A 21,783-nucleotide genomic window follows, 5' to 3' on the forward strand; every position below is an offset into this window, starting at 1 on the left:
AACAAGAAAAGGCTAACCAGGAGAGAGAACAGATGCATGCTTGGCTGTCATAGAGCTGATAGCATGCAGGTTTAGACAGATTTCAGATATGTAGGGCAAACCGCAGTGCTGTTACTGTCCCCGACTCAAGGCTTTGTTGGCTGTGTATAATTGAAATATGAAATTAAAGATATAATATATACACTCAGGTTCTTATATATTAAGTCCTAATGTTTGAAGACATCTATTGTTCTTGAGCTGAGCAGAAAGGTCCCTACTTACACAATAATTTGGAAACTCCGGTACTATATGGTATGCTGCACCTATGATATGAAATAAATGACAGCGATAACTCTAAACAAGTATGAATCTTATATAGTAGTACATATTTACATACAAGTAAAAGAACACAGCGCTGTCATTCAGGACCCAGAACCAGTAGCAAAAAATTACACGGGTGAAAGCGCTTGGTTCACTGTATTCGTTTTAATAAAGACTGTTGATTTTTCAAAAACATTTGGCTAGCGTTAGTACTTGCATCAAGCTTGGCAGAATTTTTTGCTACTGGTTCCGGGTCCTGAATGACAGGGCTGTGTTCTTTTACTGGTTTATCAAGTTCTTTTTTGTGACATATTTACATACAGTTACTCAGCATGTAAAATTACTAGCAAAATATACAACAACACTTATACAGGGTGATAGCTGCTTAGCTTAGCTATACCACACAGAAGTGTCCACTGATTTGCCTGACTTGTTGGAAAGGAGAAAAAAAAACGTCTGTAATATTTTTAAGTATGTAGTACCTGGTTTTGGTGCAAGCCAGAAGGCTGGACAGAAGAGCAGGTAACATAATTAATGCATATTTGATACAGAAAACGGAGGCGCTTATACCCACAACCACCAAACAGGTAGATGTAGGCAGTTAAAACTGCTAAAAGAAACAAACCTTTTGTTCAAAAAGTAACAGTGTTTTGGACTGCTAAGAAATTGCAAACTGAAGGACACTTCAACATTTCAGGATTAATAAGGAGATGTAGATGTTCTATGCATAGAGACAGAAAAGAAAAAAAAAGCTACATTTAATGTTTTGTAATCATTGCTATGGAAAACACCAAACCTGATAGAGTACAGTGCATAATTTGGGCAAATCGAAACCAAGGCACAAAAGTCTTCAGCAAGACATAATGTAAGAAGGTCTCATATTAATCCACTGCTAACAAAACTGAGTAACTGTGAGAATATAGGTGCATACAATAAATAAAATTAAATAAAAACGTAGGAAGTATTAGCGATTTTAAAGTTTTCTGCAAAAGGGAGCTAAGAAATGTTGGAGTGAAGGGAGCTTCTTCAAGTGGAGAAATATTACTAGAAGGGCGAATCGAATGGTAGCCCTTAGTCTTGGGATGATAGGCAAATCTGTATATAGGGATTATGTCAGTTCATCACATTTCATCCCATTAACTACATTTCTGCTAAGTCACATACAATAAATACCACTTTCAGCATGCATTGTTCTTGTCAGTGTGATTTGTGCAGAACTTGTGATCAATGTTTGTACTTTGTAGTGCTGTGTGTTACTTTGGATGGTTTGTGTATGATGGAGTGGGGTATGCATTTGTTGTGTTTTGTGGCTATATTTTAGTTATGTTGTTTTCTATAGCAAAATGCTGCAGACAAGGTAGTGGGAATAATTGTTCATGTTGTGGTTCCAATCTTCCTCTGTGGTTATGCACTGTGAAGTTACTGTACTTAAGTAAGAGGCATATGGTGGCAAAGACCCCATGTGTGTTAAAAGCGAGGTTGCCCTCAGCATTTATCACCTCTTACCCTTCATCTCAGACTGAGTTGAAAGCCTACTTTTAAACCATTCTAAAAGCAAATGCCATCATTCAGGCCATATAATATAGCACTTCCATTTGCCTTATATTCTCACATATAATCTTTAGCTGTTGGTGGACTATTACCGCATATCTTTTAGTACTTACTCTAACCTTCAACCTCACCTATACCAATCAACCTCCTCAGTTGTTTTTCCCCTAACCCTCCTGTTTATAAAAATATATTCTCTGTTTTTTACAGATAATATATATCTGTGGAAGTACGCAGTGCTGTATATAGTGGTGAGGAAATGTGTTTTATACAGCCCTTTAATTGTGTTGTTGAATAGTATTTTACATTTCCAGCTTAAATTTATTCAGATGTAACTAAGTACCTATCTCTACTTCACTGTAAATTTATTAAAATGTTACAAGTACCTGTCTCTACTTCACTGTAAATTTATTAAAATGTTACAAGTACCTGTCTCTACTTCACTGTAAATTTATTAAAATGTTACAAGTACCTGTCTCTAGTTCATTGCAAATCTTGCCTACTTTTGTTTTGATATTTTCTTTACTTCTGAGCTGAGACTGAAATTTGTCCATTGAGATCAGAAATCTAACCCACTGAATGAAATTATACAAATAAACACATTTTTTTGTTTTGCTGGCTTTTCAATGGCAGTGGAGTCTTGTATTTTTCTGACTACTATAGTATCGGTTGCATTGGTAATGGATTTGATAGTTATGTCTTTGTTGCATTGCCATGGACTCCCCCACCCCATCTGTACAGCCGACATTAACAACAAGAGTTGCTAAGCTCTAGCTTGTTGGTAAGTTGGGACATTTACCCACACATGTATTCACTTATCACTAAGCTACATGTCAGGATGCTGCCAAAGTCAAAGTCAAATCAAGGTGCGTAACATCAAATATACTGCACAGAAGTCCGTAAAATGTTTTATGCCCTGCTGTTCTTGTAATTCTCGGTATAGCAATGTATTTAAAGGGTGGTAGGCACTTTAAGAAGCAGATCTTAGCTAACCAACATGGCGGAGAACACAACATTTTGCCCTGTATTTAGGCATGTTTGCAAAGTTAACATGTAGGGATTGTGTTTTCGATGTTACACGTCTCAATGATTTCAGTTTTCGATGATCTCAGTTTGCGATATTCTGGTCTCAATGTTTTAAGGTTCGATGATGTGGTAATTCGACGGGTTCAAGTGGAACCATATATATATATATATATACATATATATATATATATATATATATATATACATATATATATATATATATATATATATATATATATATATATATATATATATATATATATATATATATATATACACACACACACACACACACACACACACACACACACACTCACACGCACATACACACACATACACACACACACACACACACACTTGGATTATGATTACAAAGATCTTTAGCCATAGAATTCCTCAGTCTGTCCAGATCTATAAAATGTATAGAAGAGTAAAGGTGTAAAAACACACAGCCTTGGTGAAAACATGGTGCTTATAATTTGTGTCAGCTCATTGTATAAACAAGTTTTGTAAAGTTGCATACCCTTACAAAAAGCACTGGATGTGCTCTATTAAATGTCAGCGTTATACAGAACTCATATAGAAACTTTCAGTAAGATGTCCTTTGCTTTTTTAAGGAAAGCATGTCATTGTATATAAAGTAGCACACATAAATTTATCTTTTCATAGTTTAATGATCTTGAACGTTGAACTCATAGAGATGCCTTTGGCTGTTCCACCTTATAATTTGGTTCACTTCATTACGAACTCCTGAAGCAGTTCCATTATGAAGTTCATACTTCCCTCATGATGCCACTGGCCTCTTTAATAATGCCGCCTAGCTATGACATTTGAATCATTTGCTAATTTTTACAGCATGAGTTCATAGTTTGTCTTAATAGTATTAGCACAATGCATATGGTAGCAGGATTTGAAGACCTCCATAGGTCAAAATGATGACCATGGTCAAGCTGTTAGGTTGGCTTATTTGCTTGGAGGTATAACTCATATGCTAAATAAAACCTGTTTCATGATTGTGTCCTCAAAACATTAGCACTTCCTTTTCAGGTTGGGGAAAATACCTTAATAACTGTCTGACTAGTTTACATTTATTACCTGTATACAATTATCCAATATAGTGCCACTAGGCTATTTTATATTCTAAAACTACTCTATGATCTGTTTTCTATGTTGTACAAACATTTCTAAAATGGCACATTTTTTGTGGAAATTGAAATATTACAAATTCAGAAATACAATATATATAACATTATATTCCTAACTGTATAAACAAAGACTTGAGAGACAGAGTGAGGCAGGCAGATAGAAACCTTAAAAAAACTTGCTAGATTTAGCAAAATTTAATTTCTTTATAGCTAGTCCTTGCATACTGTTTGAAATATGGACAGATTATGCAACTGATGTGCAAGGCTCACTTCAGAAAGCAGTGGCGTAGCCTGGTGAGATTTGTTTGGTGCAGGTGGAATGAATAAAAATGATAAAATGTGAAATGTAAACAGATTGAACAACACTGTAAAATAAAATTAGACAACTTTTGTTTTCTTTCAGGACCTGTCTTTTAATGACTCTGAACATGTTCCTTTTATTCACCAATCTCTATCTTTATAATTTACAAAAAGAGAAATCTGTGGTATCCCTCGAAGTCTCAGTATACAACCTATACTGGGTCAAAAACAAACCAAGCAGAAACTTTGCAGTGTGGAGGATGTGAAGTTCACTTCCTAAATTATATTATGCACTTAGTTCATGTAATAAAAATCAAACTGTAAAATATGTGCTACAAAATAATCAGATAGAAAATAGAAAATAGTAGGTAGTCAACAGCTGAGTTAAAAATGGAATATCCTTTATTGAAACACACAAACAAGCGATCCTAGCTGAGTATAATGACAAGCATTAAATACATTCCTTATTTATATATAATCAGGATGTTTGGAGCAAGGGAGTAATTACAGAAGGTGTTCTGTTAAGATCAATAAAACCAATAAAATCATTCCTTTAGCCAAATTCCCCTTCCCCCTTAACATCATTTAAGGGCCTTGTGAAAGTTTAAAAATTACACATTTTCCCTCCACATTTGAGTCTGTCAATTATAATCCCTTTCTTAATGCAACACTTAGCAAATTTTCTGAGCAGTCAATGTGTGCTACTCCTGTAACATTCTGTCTGTTATGAAAAAAACTAAAAAAAACTGCAAAGTTCAATACTGCCCATTATCAAGGAGAGTAGCAGGTGTTCACCCACAGCTCTCAGCTGCACTTCTGCTGTGATGGGACAATGCCTACTTTGTAATCAGTACATTCCATTGCTTAATTTTCAAGAATCAGAGCATTTGATCATATGATCTTAACATATCACCATCTCCATTTCATGTTACTTCCTGTCCAAAGTTCCTTTTGTTTTTGTAGGTACCTCATCTCCAGCTACAACTTCTGCTCCCCAGCACTATCAGATTACCATACCTCTTTCACCCCATTTAGCAATTGTTGGCTGTAATTCATTTTAGGAGCTCATCCCTTACTAGCTTTGGCAGAAGACAGTGTGGGTGGGTGGGCGAGGGGGATCTTCATCTGTTGTCTCTTGTTACTGGGAGCACTTACTCTCAAATACGTCACACTTTCAATTACTCATAGCATGCATTGTCTCTATGGTGACCTCAGTATGTGGAGTCTGCCATAAACATGTAGACAAAGGCAGGATGGTCTCTGAGCCTATGCTGTATGAGCAGCTGCTGTCTCTTTGCCTTTACTACTGTATAGCACAGCAATGACTTATCTCACGCCCTCTTCTTGGATGAGAGAGCAGGTCTACAGTCACTCAGTTAAACCCACACAGTGGCCTTCCCTTATATGTGCCAGTTTTTCAAACTCAGGCCAGTGCCCTAATACATGGGTACCCTAACCCAAAAAAAAAACAGCCCTGTAGAAGCTCTGTGTGGTAGCTATAAATAGTATGTCACTCAGGTACTTCCTTACTCATCTACAGAGAATCAAACAACAAGTACTTTAAGCACTTAGCATAGTTAAAGCAGCATATTTCATTACTGGATGCAACAGTTTTTATGACCTGTTATGTAAAACATACTTCTTTTTAATTATAATTAACTTTACATTTAAGGAATATAGTGAACAGCTTGTTTACAAAGATCTGGCAGTATATCAAAACACAAACTGATTTACAAGGATTAGTTGAAGAAGCTACATCACACAGAATGCATTGCATTGTAGCGGTGTAGTATGCAATTGGAAAACAACAATCAGTACAGATGCTTAGGGCTGATAATTATTAGAAAAGGGAACTGAAAGACAAGTCCTAAAGGACCTTTCAGTTCTATAGCCCCAAATGGACGTCAGATAGAATAAATGATAGTGTGTATATGTGTGGTGGCAATTGAACGGGTGAGACAAAGAGAAGACAGTTTGATGTGGGCAGGATGTTTTAATGCAATGCTAGAGTTAAGATTAGATAGATTACATAGGAAGGCATGATTTAATATGAAATGTCAGAAGATTTTAAGGAAATGTATGAAATAAACGTAACTATTAGATCTATGGAGATAAAAATAGGGTAGGCTGAATCTGTTTATATTCAGCAGAGAGAAAGGTAACTCGGGCAAGCAGGGGGACTAGCATACTTGTGGATGCTGAAACTTTATGTGAGGTGGAGATTACTGACTTATATGAAAAAGGAGTGTTGGATCGTTTCTCGTTTACATTTTTATAGAAAGTGGGTAGAAAAGGAATGGGAAGTGGAAATGGAATCTAGGTAAGTAGGGAGATGGAATTGTTAAAAAATGTGGATTGATAGGTAGTTGCAATAAATTAATCAGAAAGGTGAGAGATGTGAATTAAAGAATAAAATGACATTAAAGAAGCTACACGGGGCGAAGTTATGGGACACAGAGAACATCAAAATAGAGGGATACAGAATCAGATGAAGGAAATAAGAGTTGGAACTGCATCAGGAACAGATAGACATGATTGAGGAAGATGAAGAGTAAATAGAAGAAGAGCTGGTGAGTGAGATGGTCAAAATCAGGAAATTGCAGGAGGAGTTAGAGATGGTGGATGAAGAGCAAATACAGACTGAAGTAGAGATTTAGAGAGTGTAGTTCTGTGAAAAAGGGATTGTATGGAGATAGGAGAGGAAGATAGGAAGGAGGTGCTTATAGGTGTCTATATTAGTTCATCGAAATATGAATTAATCAAATACATGGTCATTGATGGCTAAACAGCGAAATTAATTACAGCGAAGTAAGGAAGTTTTCCCAGGGTTAGAAACCACTTGCCCTCTAACACTCTGAAACACACACTGCACTAAATCAAATCCTCCCTAACTATATATACCAACTCTGAGATTGCACTATGGTGGGGAAAAGGGAAAAGTTGTGCTGATGGCCTAGTGGTTCTTAACCCTGGGAAAATTTCCGTGCTTCTCTGTAATGAATTTTGCTGTTTAGCTTGGAGTGCGGGGATGCCTTCTGTGTGGAGTCTGCATGCCCTCCCCATGGTTGGGTGGGCGTCTGAAAGACATGCGTAAATGGGCGTGCCTTCATTGAAGGTTGAACATCGAGCTGGAACCTCTGCATTTGTGAAAATCTACTGCCAATCATTAGTGGACCAGAGTTCCGCTGTGGCGACCCCTAACTGGGAAAAGCCAAAAGACAACAACAGCTGTTGATTAATATGTATTCGACAAATAGATATTTTGATACACGAATATAGACCCTCTTATAGAGGTAAGTGTGGGGAGGTGGTAGTTGCAATTAACCACATTAAAAAAAAGCATGAAGCAGGGACCCCAGATGGTTTCCAGATCAATTATTAGAGACTGGTAGGAGGGCATGTACAGGCGTACTTAGCAAATACGTTTAATCATATTAGTGAAGAAGTGCCAGGATTTATGTGCCAGGCAAACATGATGGTGCTGTATATAATGGGAAAGGTGGGAAGGAAGATGTGGCAAACTATACACCATTTGTTATGCAACAGTGAAGTGAAAATTATGCAACTATAATTGATATGCTGCTACCAAAGCTAGTGGGGGAGACATAGCTGGGTTTTGTGAAGTGTAGGTCATCCACATATCACTGTGGATTATTCTTACAGTTTATTAGTTGGTGGGAGAAGGAAATGATAAAAGGGCAAGGGGCGGTGGTTATTGGCATTGTAGAGGCTTTTGACTCGGTGAGTTGGTACTTTATGAGGATGACCATGAAATAAGGATTGGGAGAAGGACGGACTTTATGGTGCATTAGAGCATCACATTACAGGCTGCATGTTCACATTAGAATTAATATACACTTGCCATATAAGTAGAGGTTAGGGAAAAGAACAAGATATGGATGTCTACTGTCCTTGGGAGCCTTTGCTCTTGTCATGGGAAACTGGCACAGAGAATAAATAGTTTGGTAGAAAGCTGCAGATTAAGATGTATAAAGAGTAGTGTAAATCTAATTACAGATAACTCCATGTTATTATTGGAGGATAATAAAGGGACAATACCTCAGGTGCTGCCGATTTTTAAAGAGTAGACAAAGGAATTATATCTGGAATATCATCCCAATAAATCATTAGTCATCGGGACAGAGAGTGGAGAGCAATGCTTGAAAGGGTTTCCATGGTCAAAAGGGGTAAATATTTAGGAGTGCAAGTATATCCAACAGTGGGAAAAGTTAGGAGAAATTATTGGGAGGGGTTAAGAGATACAGTAAAGGGCATGTTCAACAAATGTACAAACAGGGTGAATACTCTGACTCACAGAATAGAAATGCTGAGAATGATGGCACTGCCTGTTAGATATACATGTTGATGTTGAGACATGTGCAAATTAAACAGTAGTGTGGCCAATAGGAATACAGAAAGTGCGTAATCCATTTGTGTGGAAAAGAAGAAGTAGGATATGGAAGGAAAGACTGGAGGATTGAAAAGGTGTTGGAGCGTGGGCAATGCTGGAGATTAAGAGGCATGCTGTGGAGGTGAATGATGCACAAACAATGAGAGCCTTGTAAAATAATGTCAGATTAAGGTTTGGGAGGATAATTATAAAAGGGAGCATTTTTTAGAGAAATAGAGAAAACAATGATTTTATAATCAGATTTGACAATAATTACTCTTCAGCTGTGGTGTCTAAAAGAAGAGAATTTTCCCCTTATAAAAGCATTAAAAAAGAAACAACTTAAGTATGTCCAGTTTATTTTTTATGACTACAGAGCATATTTTTTCATGCAGGATAAGCATTTCTCATTTTAATATAAATAAGCACAAAAGTTATACATTTGGGTACAGTATATAAACTTCCATAATATTTGTATCTGAACGTTTACCAGTTGCTAGTATACTATTTTTTTTTATTCTGTTTAGTAAGAAGTCATATACCATCCTGATAAAAATTTTGGTTGCTATTTCAGTAGATCTATACTATGCAGTTCTTAAGTTCCTCTAACATATAAACATACATTTTGTAATGATGTTTCCAATAGGTGCATTCGGATTTGCAGGATTTTGATGGGAGCAATATCAGTCTTGCATATTCTGAAAAGAGACGTACATACAATTATACATATTTTAGTTGGTCTTGTCTAATAATAAATTCATGTTGAAATGTACTAAAGATCTCATGCCTATATTATCTCAGTTCATTTTACATTGTTTCTGTCTGCAGGGGTCTTAAAGGGAAACTGTTAATATCAATACTATATATATATATTGCATTTTAATAATACTTTGGGGTGAATATATATGGATGCCTTCTAGTCAATTTATTTAATAGTGGTTACACAATATTTTATACACTAACATTTTATTTTGGAATCAGTTTTATTTTTACCCTAAATTAGTTGTATTATAAGCTGGTGTACATGAAAGTTTGTTCACAGTTTATGTAAACAATGATTCTTAAAATTTTAATAGATAATTTTGTTTTTAATTGTTGCATATGTATTAATATTTTAATATTTTCAGTTTTTAATTTACAGATATTATTCCTAACAGCCTACTTATAACAAATGCACAGTTATTTATTAGAAGTTATATCTTCATATATGTTGAATGATATTAGTATTTTTTGCTTTCTTTCATCTCAACATCTTTTTTGCAGTTTATGTATTGTTGCTGTTAATCTTATTCTTTAAAAAAATTAATAAAAAGGAAATGAAAGGGAAAAGAGAAAAAAAAAAGAATATATATTTTATTTTTAGTCACCTATTCTAGTACTTAGGTTAATGATGTTTCATTTACAGTTTTAAGTTGTATATAAACTTATTTAGTTAATAGTTATATTTTTATTCAAAAATTTCATAGTGATCTCAATTACAGCTGTATTTACATTTTTTTGTGATATATCTGCATTAATATGAACATAATCTTTTAGATAGATATGATCTCTGATGCAGATAGTAGGTAAAAGTAGACGGATCTCTTGGATTTTTTTTATAGAAGCATGAGGTTTTAAACCTCATAGTGTAGAGAGTTGGTTTGTTTCAGTGCACTACCTTTTTGTTACACTGCTTGGTGTCTGCTATTATTATTTTTATAGCTGTACAGCATGAACATCTGATATTTTGCCTAAAATCATATATATTTTTCCATAATCTTTAACATGATTGGTTGTTTATAAACCATAGCATAACATGAATATGAAGTATTTATCTCAACATTAATGGGCTAAATAATAATGTTAAAAGGGAAAGCTTATTCAAATATCTTAACTTGCAAAAACCACAGTTTTCCTTCAAGAAACTCACCTTTTGAAAGAATATTTAAACAGATTAAATGTTAATAACTACACAGTATTTGTAAGTTCTCATTAGAAGCAGAAGAAAATGGGAGTAGCAATCCTATTTAGAAATACTATTTTAAGACCCAGAATTATTAATACATATTATGAGTCTTATCGTATGAATTGTTTAGTGTCATTAGAAATAAATAGAAAGATGTATGCACTAATTAATCTCTATTGGATTCCTGGTATGGGGGCTAAAGCATTTAAACATCAGTTTGAAGATATTATTCACTATTCTAAAAGTAGTTTACTTCTGGCCGGTGATTTTAATTGTATTATGGATGATGATGCAAAAATGCAAGAGGTAAATACAGAAAAAAATGTCACCTCAAGGGCTCTTAAGAAATTTATTGATACAACTGTTTTTAAAGATATTAATGATTTTGCAGAGTCAAATTCACTATTTTTACACACTATTCACATCAACATGGGACTCATTCTAGAATAGATAAAGTATATGTTTCAAATTACATAATAAAGTTAGATAAAGTTAAAGTTATTACATGTCCATTGACTGATCACAATGCAATTATGTTTGACATATATACTAGTTCAATACCTAATCTGCATGTTACCAGAATATCTGCATATATAACTAACCTGAAAGATTTTAGAGAACTTTATGTAAATGAGATAAAAACCTTTTTTAGATATAAATTTTACTGATATATCTAAAATATTTGTATGGGACTCCCTAAAGTCTTATATGGTAGGGTTTTGTCTTGGTTTATTAACAAGAGAAAGCAAAGTGACAAAGATTCAATAGAAATCCAAAAGAAAGTTGATAAACTTAAGATTGAAATACAAAAAGGAAACACTGATTTAAACACAGAACTTTAACAACTAAATCACAAATATTTAGAAACACTTACTCATAAAACTATTATTATTCTTGAAAAAATCTAGTTAAATTGTTATTCTATGAGTTCTAATAATCAGAGAAGAAAATTATTAAATCCAATCAAATTAAAGAACTTTACATACCAGGCACAAAGAAAAAAAATACTGATTTATCTAGTATTTTGGAGACTTTTAGGATTCATTTTAATACTCTTATTTCATTCAATTCAGAATCAGCAACTCCTACTAATATTAGATTATTCCTTAGTAAATATATTAATAATAAACTAATACAAGAGCAAATAAAGCTTTTAGACAAACTAATTGCATTGACTGACATGAAGTCACAAATTAATGAATTAAAATAAAATAAAGCTCCTGGTTTTGACAATAGATTACCTGAAATGTATAAATTAGTGCCAAAGGAAGCTTTAGCTTTGTTGTTAACTGTTTATACTTTAGTTAAAGAAAATGCAAATATACCTTCTTCATGGAAATATTCATCATATAGGCCTATTTCCTTGTTAAATGTACATTACAAAAGGTTTATGGCAATTTACGCTAATCAAATATGACACTTTTTGCCTCTTTTAATACATGAGGATCAAACAGGTTTTATAAAAGGGAGAAATACATATAACAATATTAAAATAATTCTTATGCTAATTGACCATGTTAATTTTCAACAGAAAGAATTTGCTATTGTGACTTTGAACATTAACTGTGCATTTATTTCAGTTAATTAGAATTATTTACTTTTGGTTTTCAAAGAATATAGATTCCCAAAAACTTCTACTAATTTAATTAAAACATTATATTAAAATGGTCTTGCTTATATTAAGTTACGGCCCCATAGGTCTAATTCCATTAGGATTAATAAAGGTACCTAGCAAAGTTGTCCCTTATCTCCGTTATTGTTTACTTTGTTAACAGAGCCTTTTGAAAATTGTGTTAGACTAGATAATAATATTAAGGGTATAGAGTTTACTAGAGGTCTATATCTGAAGATTTGGTTGTTTGCAGATGATATTCTGCTGATCTTAACTGACAAAAATAAATCATTATATGCTCTATTTAATACTCTGGCAAAATTTCAAAATATCTCTGGTCTTCATTTTAATGAAATTAAAACTAAGACACTGCCTCATAAATTATATTAAGGGATTTATAAATAAGAGGCTCTCTAGATATATTGTTTCAGATAGCAGAATTTGTTACCTAGGTGTTTTGGTGACTAGTGACTTAAATGAAACATATTAATTAACCATAGTAATAACTTAATTAAAATCAAATCACTTATGGTGGGCTGAATAGTTTTTTTTTCACTATGGAAGATAGGTTGTTTTTAATTAAAGCTATTTTTTTCCTAAAATTCTGTATCTTATTCAAACTTTTTTTCTCACCATCCTCTTAAACACATTATACACGAATATAATAAAATGATATTTAATTTTTTGTGGTTTCCTAATAAACCTAGAATTGCTTTAAATAATCACTTATTGGACTGAGAAACAGGAGGAATAAATATCACTGATATTGAAATATATGCACTGTCTTCTGTTGCTAAAATGCCATATTATGGTTAAATTCTACATACTTGACTATTTGGAAACAAATATATGAACAAATCTGGTTGAAGTCAAACCAGTCTCTAAATCAGAATTTTTTGAAAATTCTTTCAAATTACTTCTATTGCATGGTAAGAGATTATAGTTTACAGAACCAAAATAAGCAAACATTGTCTAATTATATAATTAATTATCTATATTTAAGAAATTTTTAAACAAGAATCCAAATATTAAGGCTTGGTCTTTCTTGCTTTTCCCTGTTGCTTGTACTTATAATAATGTTGACACCATTAATATCAATAAAATGATGATATTTAAGGATAGAAATCTGAAGTTTTGGCACCAGTTAATATATTCTGGGAGAGTTCTTTCTAACCATCATCAGATAATGAATAAATATAACATAGAAAATGATCATCAGGGGCTTTCTATACAAACTTTAAGACAATATATATCATAAGTAAATTAGAGTCAATACAATTCTCAGTTAAACAAGGTGTTTCATAGTTTATTGAATTTTTATACTTATAACTACTAAACCAGTACAAAGATATGGTTATTTGTCTAAAATATACAGAATTACTAAGAATACAAAGTTGTATTATAAAAATAACTTTTGGGACTATTTTAAATGGTTAATGACCATCCTCCAAAAGACAATGATAATAAACGTATACTTACGTTTTCAAAACAAACTACATTATCATAACATTAACAACTGTTTTCTTGGCAATATATTCACAAAAGTTATTTTACAACTCATAAAATAACATTGATGTTTGAAAAGAAATTGGTTGTTGGAGATGTAAATTAAAACTGAAGGCAGCCTGACAGCATATGTTCTATGACTGTAAATTGCTTGCTACATACTGGGAAAAATAATTATTTCTTTCAGACTACCGTCAATGATAACTTTCAGTTAATTAAATCATGAGTATTATTTAATTTTCCTATCCCTAAATGTGCTCATAGGAAAAAGTTTTCACTTGTATGGCCTTTATTAGCCATAGCTTGTAAGATCATCACCATTAACTGGAAAAGAAATGAATCTTCTCCTTCCTTCAATGAATTCAAGAACCTAACGTTTTCAGTTGCCCACATGGAAATTACTAATTTAAAGCTCAGGACTGATACAATAACTTCAAGTCACAATTTATGGATGTAAACAACAGAAATATTAAAGAAAGTAGACTGAAATTTGACTTTACTGGTTAAGTTTCAGCATAAATCATACGTTTTTTAAATTCAGGCTAGACACATTTTTAAATAGCTAAGTTTATTTTTTATGTTATTTTTATTGCTTGTTATTATTCATTGTCAACTACTTTCTTACACTTCTCTTCATATTTGATTAGCTGTGGAGTATATTTCTGCAAATTCCAAAACAGAGCCATGACAGCTCCAAATAAAGGGTACATATCAGTCAGGAAGCATACCAATGGCCAAGTATAAGGCCATTGGCATTGAAAACAGTGTAAAAAATAAAAAAAATCTACTTTTATTTTTTTTAGCCGATCTCGGCTGTTTAAGCTTATGGCAGTGGTGAGCAAACTGGATTGGGGGAAAATAAAAAAATAAACCTAAAATAAGTATTCTAACTAAAATCACTATTCTGCCATTATAGTCAATGGCAGGCAAAAGACAACATGGTCAGTGAGTAGTGGTTGCTAAGGGGGATGCTCAGTGTGAGACATGTAACTATGCATTAGCAGGCAATCCTATGCAAATGAGGGGGATGATAGTGAATCCCAGATTTCCCCAGCATGCTAGTCAGCTCCCAACAGTGTAAAAGCAGGAATAGCTTGGTGCAAGCCTAGGAGTTAGCTGACATCATAGGTGGGTGTCAGGCATACTGTAAGCGGATTGGAGCCCTGTGGCTCAGGTTTGCTCCTAGCTTAGCAGAGCTAAGCAAGGGGGTGTGTCTGAGCCTGCCTAGCACACTTTACATTGCCTAAGCGGGTGTGCGTGCCGTGCACTGGGTTTTAAAGGTAATACAAAAAAGTAAACCAGGAAATAGCAGTTCTATGCACATTTGAGCATTCTGTTTGCGCGGCGCACCCCCAGGCTTAAACAGGAAGGCAATGGGAAGGGAAAACAGCAGTAGGAAGGTAATCTAGAAGAACTAGTATAGCTGACAGGTGAAATTTATCAGAATCAGCCAATTACACAGGTAGCAGACCAGCCCAGCCCAGAACACTACTATAAACTATGCAAACACCTTCCTCTCTGGTTTTTCCCACACTCTACACTACTGGTGTATACAAGCGGGGAACTTTTAACAAACAAAACAACAAAATGATAGGGGCTGCAATAGCTATCATACAACAACTTATGGAAGAGGCTGAGGGTGGTGAGGATGTGAATGCTGTCGACCAACCCACAGTGAGGAGACGGAGAAGAGCGTACAGACCCAGGGTAATCTACCAGGGGCTACATGAGCTAGAGATAGTGGAGCACTATAGGGTGGACAGGGACTTCCTACAGCAAATTGTTGAGCTGTGCCGGCCACGCCTGACACACAGAACTAACAGAGGGGAACCCATCCCAGTGGATACCAAGGTATGTGTAGGCCTATGAATACTAGATACAGGTACCTTCCAAAGGCCAATTGGGGATATGATGGGGATCTCACAGGCATCAGCATCCAGGGTACTCCACCATTTCCTGGATGCCATGTCAGCACATGCCACTGAGCACACATATTTCCCCAACACCTGTGAGGTGTTGGCCATCAATATGGAACTGTTCCACCAAATAGCAGAATACCCTGAGGCAGTCGGTGCTATAGACTGCATGCACATATGCATCACAGCACCACCTGGTGAGCAGGGTATGGTCTACATCAACCACAAGGGCTTCCCTCCATCAACTGCCAGGTCAATAATGAATGTGTGTGCTGGCTGCCCTGGAAGCTATCATGATTCCCACATCTGAGATCTGATGCAGCTGTACCAGAGATTTGCCAATGGGGACATCCCTCACAGTCACCTAGTGGGGGATGCTGGATATGCACTGGAGTCGTGCCTGATGACACCCATCAGAAATGCACACATCCCTGAAGAAGAACTCCATAATGAGGCACATGCACAGACCAGAATTATAGTAGAGCATGTGTTTGGGATGCTCAAGTCATGGTTCTAGTGCCTGAACACATCCGGTGGAGCCTTGTAGTACTCACCAGCTACATGTACCCAAATTGTCATTGTATGTGCCATGCTACACAATATGATCCTGCGGAAACAGCTGCAGCAGGAAAAGCACAGTGCAGGGCCACACAGCCTCTCACCATTGCCAAGGCCTGCACAGGTACAGAGTGACTTGGAGGAGGAACAACCTGAGCCTGCCCCAGTAGGCAGAATGAGGCATGTCCATTATGCCCTGGCCTTGGAAAAGAGGCAATGCATAGCACATACACGTATGGGACGTGATTTTTTTTTTTTTTTTTTTTGGGAACAGATTACCGTTTTTTTAAGGTGAGAGTAGAATGTTGGGGAGGGGTAGTAGGAATATTTGGGGAGGTAGGTTGGGTAGGTTAACAGACAAGACAAACAAGATGCATACAGGGACGGGATATGATACATGTGGGGGGTAAACACCTTGATGTAGAGGGGTGTTGGGAAATTGGAAGCCCATGAGCCTCCTAGTGGAAACATTGGGACTGAGGTCCCCACACATGAGCAGTCACCACTGCACCTTCACAGCCCCGATTTTGCCTGTGCTGGGAGCTGAGTTGCAGAGCTAGACTGACACTCTTGTCATGACATGTGGCTCTCGAGCTGGCCTAGAAGATCACCAAGATGCTGGTTGAGCTCTCTATACACCACGACCCAGACCTGGCAATGGCCGACAGGTACCTGTCCGTGCCCACTCCTGGGGGGGGTGAGCCCCACCCCCCCAGGGGGTCCCACCCAAAGGTGGTGCAGGGCCAACGGACAAGGAGGTCCAGGGTTGGGACCCAGACATGCTGGTGCCCTGTGCCACGGCCAGCTGAGGTGGGACAGGTGGGTCTGCTGGGACCGGCCTTCTCAAATGTGCTATAGTGTTTAGATTTTATCATCATATGTCTGTTAGTAATAGTCAGCATATTCCAGGGTTAGGTATAACAGCATGCATAGATATTCACATTAACCCAGACACCAGATATGGAACATGCATATCAAACAGAACACATGCATATATGGGACCACAGTGGTAATAACAACAGCATGGTACATTGATGGCACCATGCCACCAATGTTGGAATAATTCAATATAGCGCATGCCTGGAAACAAATATAAATATTTATTAACCAATATGGCATAATCAGAACATTGGAGACATTACATATCGGTTGGGGTGGGAGAAAGATGTCAATTAACAACTAGTATATTCCTTTACTCTACATTACTTTCCTAGTCAGTGCTGTTATCTGTACCTTACAAGTCTTACTACACTATCCTATAGACCTATACTGGACACTGATATGGCTGTCAACATCATTACACACAAACTGGTTTTACCTGCAGTATACACCTCTTACCTGGAATAACTGTGGAGGGAATGTTTGTTAACCCTAACTACCTGTTTCTACACATACTCCCAGATTCCGGATTGATGTTGTGCACATAGAGCTATCCAACTCTTTCTGCACAGACTCTGGCCATGTCTTGACCACATGTAGGTGTACCGGGACATATCTAGACTATTGCCCTCTTTAACCTTTAGTGACTTAACACACACATATACATGCTTTCCTACACAGTTATATTATGTAGCACAGTGTGGGTGACAGTGATCAGTGATACTTTATTATTAAGAGAAACTGCAACACTCACTATTATCTACATTACCAGAGTAAACAGTACCAGTACAGGGTATAAAGGTTTTTCTTTCTCAGTACAGTGTTCATATCTGACGTACCTGTGGGAGTAATGATTGTTAGCACTACCTGATTGTTGCCACACAAAGTTCCAGATTACACATTAGTATTATGCACATACATCTCACTCTGTTACTATACACACTCTGGTCACAGCTTGACAACTTGGGGGTGTAGATAGGACATACTTGGCTTATTACTCTCCTTACAGTTTCATACATACATACAAATGTTTCAAGCATGGGCATTAAAGCCCTTCTAGCTTGCCAATATCCCAAAACACTTGTTCCCATAATAAATGTCCAGGCTGTTCTTAAAAATATCTAAACTAGTACTTGCTTTAATGTAATTTGGTAGTCTGTTCCAAGCATCAGCTACTCTGTCAAAGAACCAATTAGTACACTTCTCATTCCTATAGAATCTTCTACAAAGGTTATCTGATGATTCTCTAGTACTTTTTGATAACCCCAAACCTTCTCAGAGGTAGTTGTCCCTAAATGCCCTATATACCTGAATATAAGATCTCCTCTTAAATATCTGTAAGAGACACTGTAAAAATTCAGATATTTTAGTCTTTCATAATAACTTAGATTTTCACATCAATGGATGCCCTTAGTATATTTCCGCTGTACTCTTTCCAGTTTATTCATGCTTGTTTTCCTGTAGGGTTTCCATACTGTTATACCATACTCAAGTTTGGGTCTAATGTAACTAATAAACAATGACTTCATTATGTTTGATTTCCTAGACTTTATAAATCTTTTTATACAACCTATAGTTCTATAACTATCATTAGCCAATTGGTTGATATGATTAGAAAAACTCATAGCTGAATCTACCCAGGTCCTTAAACGAGTCTACAGTTTCAATCACTGTGTGCTGTATTAAATATTCATCTTATAGTTTATGTCTCCCAAATCTCATATGCTTAGTTTTGGATGTATTTATCAACATATTATTCTCCTGTACCCAAATGGTCAATTTAGTCAAATTATTTTGCAGACATGCCTTATCTGTAACACTTGTACTCAGTTTACCCAGTTTCAGGTCATCAACATATAGAATGTAGAACACCTCAGATGAAAAAGTTAGGTCTGAAAGATACAGTCTAAACAAGTAAGGGCCTAGGACAGAGCCCTGTGGGACACCTTGACTGTAACCAAGGATTTCGCCTGTCCAGTTGGTGTGTGATACTTGCCATGTCCTATTTGTAAGCCATGCAGCTATCCATCTTATCAACAGTATATCAATACCTAGTTGTACTAATTTATTGATCAGTGTTTTGTGCATGACCCTGCCAAATGCTGAAGTTATATCTATATAAATCACATCACAGCACAATGTTTCATTCATAGCTGTTATTATATTGTTATAGAACATCATGTTACAGGTGGTACTAGATCTATTTTCAACATATGCATGCTGATATATGGTTTCAAGTCCCAACTTATCCAGTTCTGACAATAACTTATCCAGTATTACCTTCTCCATTATTTTTCCACAACATGAAAGTAGACTTAAGGGTCTATATGATTCTGGGTTTGTCCTACTCCCCTTTCCCTTAAAGACAGGTTTAATAAGTGCATGTCTCCAATCTTGAGGAATCTCCCCATATTTATATGACCTAATGAATAATGGATGTAATGACAGTGTAAGTTCTTGCTTAAGTGTTCTCAGGTCATTGTTACTTATTCCGTCTCCTCCCTGTGCTTTGTTTGGGTCCAGTTTGCAAAGTCCTTTTTCAATATAATCTAATTTGATTCCAGTATCTGGGGTTACCTGGATGTCACTAGGACAACTTACCACCCCTTTTGTGGAGCCAAACTGTTTTGCATAAGATTTTGTAAATATATCTATAATCTGTTGTGTCTGAGAATAAATTTTAGAATCTCCACAGTTTCAGGTGTTGCTACAGTGATAGGTTTGTTCTCATAGATGTTTGACAACAACTTGTATTCTCTGTTTGCTGGCAAAACATCTGGGTTCATCCCATGGACTTCCCAGGGGGACAGGGGGACAGGCAGCAGATATTGGCCCATATACTAGACATCCTGGTCTTATCTGTACAGTTGTGGGGTATGATTCTGTATGCAGCTTACTTCCACTCCTAGGATTCAGATCATGGCTGTGTCTGCTACCACTTAAAGACTGTCCATCAGAGTTGTGTGTGCTATATAGATATTGCAGTATATATCCAATCTGCTTTATGTCTTATAATTCTCCTGTGCTTTGGTATTCTGACCTTGTATTGCAACACTCTTATACAGATTTCCTAGGCAGTTATATATTGTAGGAGAGTGTGGGCAACAGTGATGACTAATACCTCGTTATTCAGAGCAACTGCATCAGTCACAATGCCATACAATACCAATGTAAACAGTACCAGTATAGGGTAACATTCTTGTATTTCTGGGCACAGTGTTGGTATCTGACAGACCTGTGGGAGAAATGTTTGTCAGCACTACCTGAATGTTGCCACACACAGTACCAGATTACACATTACTATTATGCACATACATCTCACTCTGTTACTGTACACACTCTGGCCACAGCTTGACAACATGGGGGTGTAAATAGGACATAAGTGGCTTCTTATTCTCATAAGGTTTTGGGGAGTTGCTAGTGTGCCAGCTTTGTTCTAATAGAAATGTGTCAATCAGTTGCATTTCCTGTTTACTGCCTCTATGTCTGAGATCATCCCACTGATTTCAGAGGGGGACAGGTTGACAGGCACCAGATATGGGCCACTTTACTGGACATTCTGGACATATCAGTACAATTGTGGGGTATGATTCTGTTTGCAGACCACTCCCACTGCCAGGATTCGAACCATGGCTGTGTGTGCTAAAAATATAACAGTTCACATCTCAGTTGCATGTGCTATTTGGGTTTTGTCTGCCTTTTTTCTGTTTTCTATGTGTCTCTCAGTTGTACTAAATGGCCTCTGGGGATTACACCAGTCATATACAGGCATTCCTACACATTCTTTTTATGGTGCACAGTGTGGGTAACAGTGCCTTAATACAACAGTACTATTAAGTGATTGCAAATCTATATTATCATATGATACCAGAGTATACACATGCAGTCCATCAGTTAGAAGTTTATTGTCAGACTATTACGCTTTATTTACATACAAACTATATGAGACTCTTCCTGCCATATTCTCCGGTGTATGCAGTACTTGCCTTGAACAATTCAGGTTTTATACAGGCAATTAATTTACTAATACTTTTAGTTTTATTTCCTATGACAGTAAATGCATGAGTATTACTGACCTGCCTTGCATCACAGCCTCACCAGGTGACTGACATAGGCCTCCTGGTTCACGGCCCGCTCCACTGCAGCTATGGGGGACATAAGAGGAATATTTAACCATACCTATCCATGATATACATGAGCTGGCAATTATTACACACATAATGGGGTGATACTCACAGCTGGGACAGTGCCTGCTGCTCTAGCCTCTTGGATCCACTGGTCTAAGAGGTCCTCCTTACACCACTTCAGGTCAGCATAGTGATGCCTGACCTGCTCACCAATTTGGGGTATGCCAGTGGCACTGGTGAGGTCAAGGGCAAGATGGTCCCGGGCTTCAGCCTTATATTGGGAGCCCTGGTACTGGCCCTGCAGCAGTCTCTGATCATGGTCTTTGACAAGGAGTCCTGCCATGACTCTGGACTCCTGGATGCACTAGTGCTGTTCCCCTAAGCACACACCTTCTCCCCTTTCTGACATGGTGCCTGCAAGGGGAAGCTAAAACCAATTATGAGATGTATTCCTGCCTCTTGGGTTTAAGTAGTGCCGATTTCCTGCACGTTTCCTTGATTGGCCAGTTTTGACAAGGCTATGCTATGGGC

The sequence above is a fragment of the Protopterus annectens genome, chromosome 5.part0 (genome assembly GCF_019279795.1).
Source record: "Protopterus annectens isolate FY-2018-M chromosome 5.part0, PAN1.0, whole genome shotgun sequence".
NCBI classification, from domain to species: domain Eukaryota; kingdom Metazoa; phylum Chordata; order Ceratodontiformes; family Protopteridae; genus Protopterus; species Protopterus annectens.